This window comes from Aedes albopictus, chromosome 3 (assembly GCF_035046485.1).
Source record: "Aedes albopictus strain Foshan chromosome 3, AalbF5, whole genome shotgun sequence".
Lineage (NCBI taxonomy): Eukaryota > Metazoa > Arthropoda > Insecta > Diptera > Culicidae > Aedes > Aedes albopictus.
The window spans coordinates 245,578,268-245,585,521 of record NC_085138.1 but is presented as its reverse complement, the minus strand read 5'-3'; positions in this window follow the sequence as shown (position 1 = coordinate 245,585,521).

Below are 7,254 nucleotides of genomic sequence, written 5' to 3'. Positions count from 1 at the left end.
TTTGCTAGTACATAACTATTTCGGTCGGCAGATATGCATACACAGATTATCTATGCGGAAAAAAGCTGTAGTTAATTGTAGTGATATTCAACAGAGACTCTGTGACCACATACCAAGAAATTTCGAAGAAATTGGAATTGGATTGAAAAGTTTAACTTTAAAACTAGAACTTAATTAATTACTGAGATCCTTCAGAATTTCTTATGGATTTTCCCTGATAGAGAATCCTGTAAGAAATTTTTGATGCATAGGCTGAAGTAATTTGCTAAGAATGTCTTAAAGAATCTCCCTTTTGGATTCTCTGAAGAAATTCTCAAGGGACGAAATGTATGTTGGATTTTAAACTTAAGTTAAACCATGCGGGAAATCCCTATCACGAATGATCTGTATACTGTACAATTGAATTCATATTAGTAGTTTAAGTTGAGAGCTCCGGCAGATCAAAGGTGACGTAATCTGGTCGGTGAAATATAATTGGTGAATTGGAATGTGTTTACTTGTTCCATGATCAGAGATGATGGTTCATAGAAGTGGTTTACTTGGGATCTCAACATGTATATGAACTAATCTTCCAACAAATCCTTGGGGAAAAGTTCTTTGAATAATTCAAAAAGGAGGTCATGGAAAAAGTAATAAATTAATTGTTGAAGAATTCCTTAGAGGATTACCCGGAAGAATACATTGAGGAATTTCTTATGGATTTTTTTGCGAAATTCCTGGAGGAAACCTTTGAAAATTTTTTGAAAAAATCTCTAGAGGAATTCCTTGGAGGAATTACCGTAGGAATATTTAGAGTAATTTTTTGTAGGAATCATCGGAAGCCTTTCTTAAGAAATCCTTGGAGAAGTAGCTGAAGAATTCTTCAACCACAATTTTACGATGAACTCTAGGGGATATCTGTTTAAGAACTTTTGGAGAAATATTTGAATATTTGACTGGACTGGACAATCGTCAGTAAGAATTCACGTAGGAATCGTTGAGAAAACTCTCGGAGAGATCTCTGGAAGAACTTCTAGTTAGCTCCCTAGAAGACCTACAAGAGAAATACTTTTAATATCTCTAGAAATATTCCCTGAAAGTTCTCCGTAGCCATCCATAATAAACATTCAACCTGTAAGACATGTACAAAATCCTGTAAACAAATGTAAACGCCGCAGTTCTTTTACATATAACATTTTCACTTGAGAGCCAAGGACTTCTCGACAACTTCGCTGATGAGTGATGATCCGAACTTCCTAGGGCAGCAGAATAATGAGATTTAACATATCAAATTGCTCGTAGTAGTGAAGTTGTGCAAAATTTTTACACCATTCGAGGATTTCAAGAATCATGAACAACTTTGCTGAACATACGAACTGTGCAGGTGATCTGGATCATGATAAGAAACATTTAAAATTACCTAATAGCATCACGTAATGGTGGAGTTGCTTTCCTCATTTTCCACCTTCCAAAGTCATAAGCTTTCTGTACAAATTTGATGAAGACATGAGCTTTTTTGGTAGTTCATATAATAAATGATATCAACAATTGTGTATTTTCTAAATACAATGGCGCCATACAGCGGCTAATTTTTGCACTAAACATTACCAAAAAATATTGATTAGTTACACATTGGATTTTAAAAACTATTACTGAGTTTGTTATAATGTTGATGTAATGATGATCAAATCACATATTCATTTATTGTAACTGACTTTGTTAGAACCTTGAAATAATACAAACTAGTTTTCGTACCGATTCCAACAAATATATCTAAATATAACAAACCTTGATATAGATATCAACCGTTGATATAATTATGTTATGCCTTTCTGATCGGGTAGTTGATAGTCGAAATTTATGTCAGCAGAATTCTGGCTTTGATATCCATAATCGAATTTAAAACTTATTGATGGCTTATATACCGACGTTATGTTAAACGTCAGACACAGCTAAAAAATATCGAAACTCGCAGTTGACTGCTTGACCACCTTGACTAGCACTGGATGCCGATCATTATAAAGACAATTCGACATTTTTTTTTCTGTACACTTTAGCCTATATTTTAAAAACATTGGGTATAAGATTCATGTGAAATTTGACATAAAAATGTGCAAGCAAGTGAAATTTCCTATAATAAAACACATTCTAATTTCAACCATGTTACAGAGCGCGAGGGCTCAACCAATTGCATCATATTTTTTATTCTTCAATCACTCAACCCAATTTACAGCTCCATTGTCCACTAAGGCACTGCGTGAGCGATTCCAGCATGTTTAGCGTGACACGTTTTGACCTACTATTCTATGGTCAACATCAAACGCTTTCAGTTGGATTCAGCCCTTCAACTTCGTCATGAATATCGTGGGTGAACCCGCGGATATGGTCTTTCAAGGAAGCAACAGTTCTATGTTAACCATTCGCAATCCAATGACGTAACATTGAAATGGAATGGTAACTTCCTTGAAAGTCGATATTCGTGGGCAATTGAGTGATCAGATTCACCCCACTGATCAACTACAGCCCAGTTTACGGTATTGAGAAAGATGAGGTCATAAGCTTCCGTTTCGTGTGTTAATGCTTAATGTACGACCTTTCATTCCTAAGATATTGGGTTTAAAAAATGAGCTAATTCAAAAAAATAAAATAAAATGTGAATAACTCACTTAATATTGATTTCCGACTTTATATACCTTGGGCAGTTTTTCATAACTTTTGAAGACCTACAGTACTGGCAAGAAAAAAGTACACACTCAAATGCTACATTCTGTTCGAAATTTTTTACTTCAGTTTTTGAAGTTACAACAAAAGTAACTATGGACGAAGTAGAGACATGCATTAGCAGAACCTAAAATATGGACCAAATAATATGCAGTGACATTTATTTTTTCGGAGCAGCTCAAAGTTCGTTTATTTCTTCATTTTAGCTTGGCAAGAAATAAGTACACATTAAAATACAAGAAATGTTCTTCACATTAAAATCAGATCTGACTTAAGCTCAGTACTTAGTATAACCACCTTTGGCACTAATAACGGCTTCCAGGCGACGTGGCATACTTTCGACGAGGTTTTGCAGGTGACGTTCGTTGATTGATTCCCAGGTATCCTGTAAAGCTTCAAAGAGCAGGTTTTTGTTGGTAACATTGGTTTTGTCCATCTTGGAATCCAATATCGACCACAAATTCTCGATCGGATTCAAGTCCGGTGACTGGGGTGGCCAATCCAACAGTTTGATGCGCGATCCACGGAAAAATGTTTGAGTTTTACGAGCCGTATGCTTGGGGTCGTTATCTTGTTGGAAGACAAAGTCATTTTCGAGCCCAACCTTCACCAGAGATACCTCCAGATTTTCAGACAGAATGTCGATGTATTTGTCTGCAGTCATTTTTCCGTCAATTCGAACCAATTCTCCAACTCCTGACCACGCAAAGCATCCCCACACCATGATGCTGCCTCCTCCGTGTTTTACAGTTTTCCGTACATTTTTGTCCATAAGTTCCTCACCTGGTTTAATCCATACTCTTGGGCGTTGCTTGCTTCCGAACAGCTCGAACTTGCTTTCGTCTGTCCAAAGAACTCTTTTCCAAAAGGAAGTTGGCTTATCGGCATACTTTTTAGCAAATTCCAGACGTTTGACCCTGTTGCGCTTACTGATGAGAGGACGGCGTACGGCAAACTTGTTCTTGAGCCCTGCTTCTTCCAATCGTAGACGAACAGTTCTTGCGGAAATATTCAGGGACAAGCTTTCTTTGATAGCGCGGCTCGTTACTTTCGGGTTTCTTCGCGCTTCTCGCAGGATTCGAGCATCTTGCCTGACTGTCGTCAAGCGATTTCTCCCTCGACCGTCTCTATCACTAACATTTCCTCTTTGTTGAAATTTTTTCCACAGCTTATGAACTGCAGAAAAGCTAACGCCGAACTTTTTTGCAATATTCCTGTATGAGAGACCATTTTCACAATCTCTTACAATAAGTTTTCGCACTTGCAATGCAATTTTCATGGCTCCGAAGGACTGTAAACGACACTCGTAAACACTTAAATCTACGACTCAAGAACGATTACGAACGTTTGACACATGCGATGTTTACTTTTCGTGGAAGGGGTATACGTGATAGGTTTATCGATTTGGTGTTGTCTGTAGTGAATAAAAATACGCCAACAAGATGTGTACTTTATTTTTGCCAACCAGCATTGCTTGACATTTTCTTCGTATATCCATAACAGGTAACTGCAGTTGGCTAAGCGTGAACTTAAACATTCATTCATATACATACGGATTGTAGGGAAAGTTCTTCAAACAAACTTTTGCGTCGTACAATATCTTGGTTATACAAAAAACAATTTATTATATAGTTTTGAAGTGTGTACTTTTTTCTTGCCAGTACTGTAGTTACCCTAAAATTTTGTAACGTCCTGAACCAATCACCCTGTATAAGTGGTTTAGATATGGTCTGAAACTATTGTTCTGCTTACCGTTCACCTGGTTATCGAAAAAGCCGCCGAAAAAGTTTTTTAATTGGCCACTTCCGGCAGGACACCAGGAACCGGTTCTGGAACACTGCCGGTTCAGCTATACATAGTCTTAAACTGTTTTCCTGCTTACCGTTCATCTGATTATCGAAAACGCCGCTGTTTGATGTATCGCATGCCTGGGTTTAGCTCATTTTTTTGATTGGACACTTCCGGCGCTACACCTGAAACCGGTTCCGGAAAACAACCGATTCAGATATGGCCTCAAACTATTTTCCTACTTAACATTCAACTGAGTATCGAAAAAGCCGCTGCTTGATGTGTTACATGCATGGGTTTAATTTAGTTTTTAAATTGATAACTTCCGGAGGGTCACCTGGAACCGGTTCCGGAGCACAACCGGTTCAGATACGGTCTGAAACTATTTTCCTGCTCACCATTCAACTGGTTATCGAAAAAGCCGCTGCTTGATGTATCACATGCATGGGTTTAATTAAGTTTTTATATTGGTCACCTCCGGAGGGTCACCTGGAACCGGTTGCGGAGCACAACCGGTTCAAATATGGTCTGAAGCTATTTTCCTGCTCACCATTCAACTGGTTATCGGAAAAGCCGCTATTTGATGTGTCGCATATAGGGTATGTGTTCCATCATTAATCTCACGCTCCCATAATCATCCTATTCGAAAACAAGCGATTACGGCACCGATTGATTCCGTTCTTTTTGTTTTCATGGGTGCTCTCTTCTAACAAAAAATACAAAAATAAGAAACAAGACAAACAGCGCTTCAATCCTTTGTTTTTCGTAGGATGAAAATGGGAGCCACATGCTTAAGAAGGGAACCAATACCCTATGAGTTTAGTTCACTTTTATATTTGGCCACTTCCGGCGGGACACCAGGAACCGGTTCCGGAACATTACCGGTTCAGCTACGGTCTGAAACAATTTTGATGCTTACCGTTCATCAGATTATCAAAAATGCCGCTGTTTGATGGGTCGCATGCATGCCCGGAACACCCAAATGGCCATAACTCCGGAACGGCTGGACCGATCCGAACCATTTTCAATAGGAAACATTGGGACCACATTCCGCGTCGAATGCATCGTCGGTCATTAAAATTAGTTGAGGTTTACTGCCAAAAAGTGACGTGAGTTTATTTTTGTACACACACACAGACATCACCTCAGTTCATCGAGCTGAGTTGATTGGTGTGACTTGACCCTCCGGGCCTGCTATCAAAAAGTCACTTTTGGAGTGAACATACACAAAGCCTTTCCAGTACACCTGATGTACGAGAAAGACAAAAAACAATTTGTGAGAAAAATGCAAAAAAGCACGTTTTCCCATTCTAAATTCCATACAAATTTCAATCACGATGCGGAATACGGGGAAGCAACCAATCGCTTCCAAATTTTGCGCAGTTGTTTTGGACGCTAATATAGATTGAAAAGGCTTTGTTCCTGGTTGATAGGGTATGTGTGCCATTAGTAATCTCATGCTCCCATATTCATCCTATTCGAAAACAAACGATTACGGCACCGATTGATTCCGTTCTTTTTGTTGTCATGGGTGCTCACTCCTAACAAAAAATACAAAAATAAGAAACAAAACAAACAGCGCTTCAATCCTTTGTTTTTCGTAGGATGAAAATGGGAGCCACATGCTTAATAAGGGAACGAATACCCTATGATCAAATTAAAATTTTCTCCATACAACGTTGACCCACTCATAGTCCAAGTTGTCAGAACCAACCTTCGCATTGAAGTCGTCCATGAGCATCTTGATACCCGAGCAGAAGGGAATAGCAACAGCATAATAAAATGTGTTATTTTGGAAAAATAACTGAGTAGCGGAAAGAGTTATTTTCATGTTATTTACATAACACATCCTGTTATAAACTTGTATGTCATAAGCGGCAAAATAACAAAAATTATAACAAAAAAAATGTTCCTGGAAGACCTGTGTAATAACATGTTTTGTTAGTTTCAATAACAACTTAATAATAGCGAATTTTTAAAATATATAATAATTCAATAACAAATTTTGATATGAATACGTTATTGATAACAATCCGAAAACAAAATTTGCTTTTTTTCTGATTCGGATAGGAACTCCTCCAAAGTCCCATATGCATTCAATGGGATACGCAACAATAGGACCTTATTACCTCATTTATTGACACATTTATCCAAGTGAATCTAGATGGGCTCGATGCAGTGAAATCAATAAAAATAAAATGTCTAAAAATAATCAATGAAGTTCTTGATGACTTATTTTTTTACATTTTTGTCGAAAATGTATTGTTCGTCGTTGAATTCCACCAGTTGATCCAAAATGTTTCATAAAATGCCTAGCACTCTATTACACTTTCTATTTTCGTATTCATATCTTACTGAAACTGGGACAAAAAAACAGGTATACTTTTCAAAGTGCTTATAAAACGAAAAGGCTGATAATTTGGCACTGTCACAGCTAAAAAGTAATGTCAGTAAGAAGAGGAACTGATGACAAAATAATATTTTCTCCTACAATGCCTCACGGAATGCTGTGTACAACGAAAATCTCGAATGGTGTAGTTTTGATTGCAAAGCTAGTTATGTTGTAATATTAATAATTAAATATTTGTACAGTCTCAATGTCACAATAATAACTGAACTTGTGCTACAACAAAATATGTTATTGAAATGTAATTCAAAGAAAATATACCAAGAGCACGATCATAACAAAATAAGATTGCCCAACAGAACATGTTATGGAACGGTGATGACTTAATAAGTTAATAATAACAAACCGAGATATAAAAA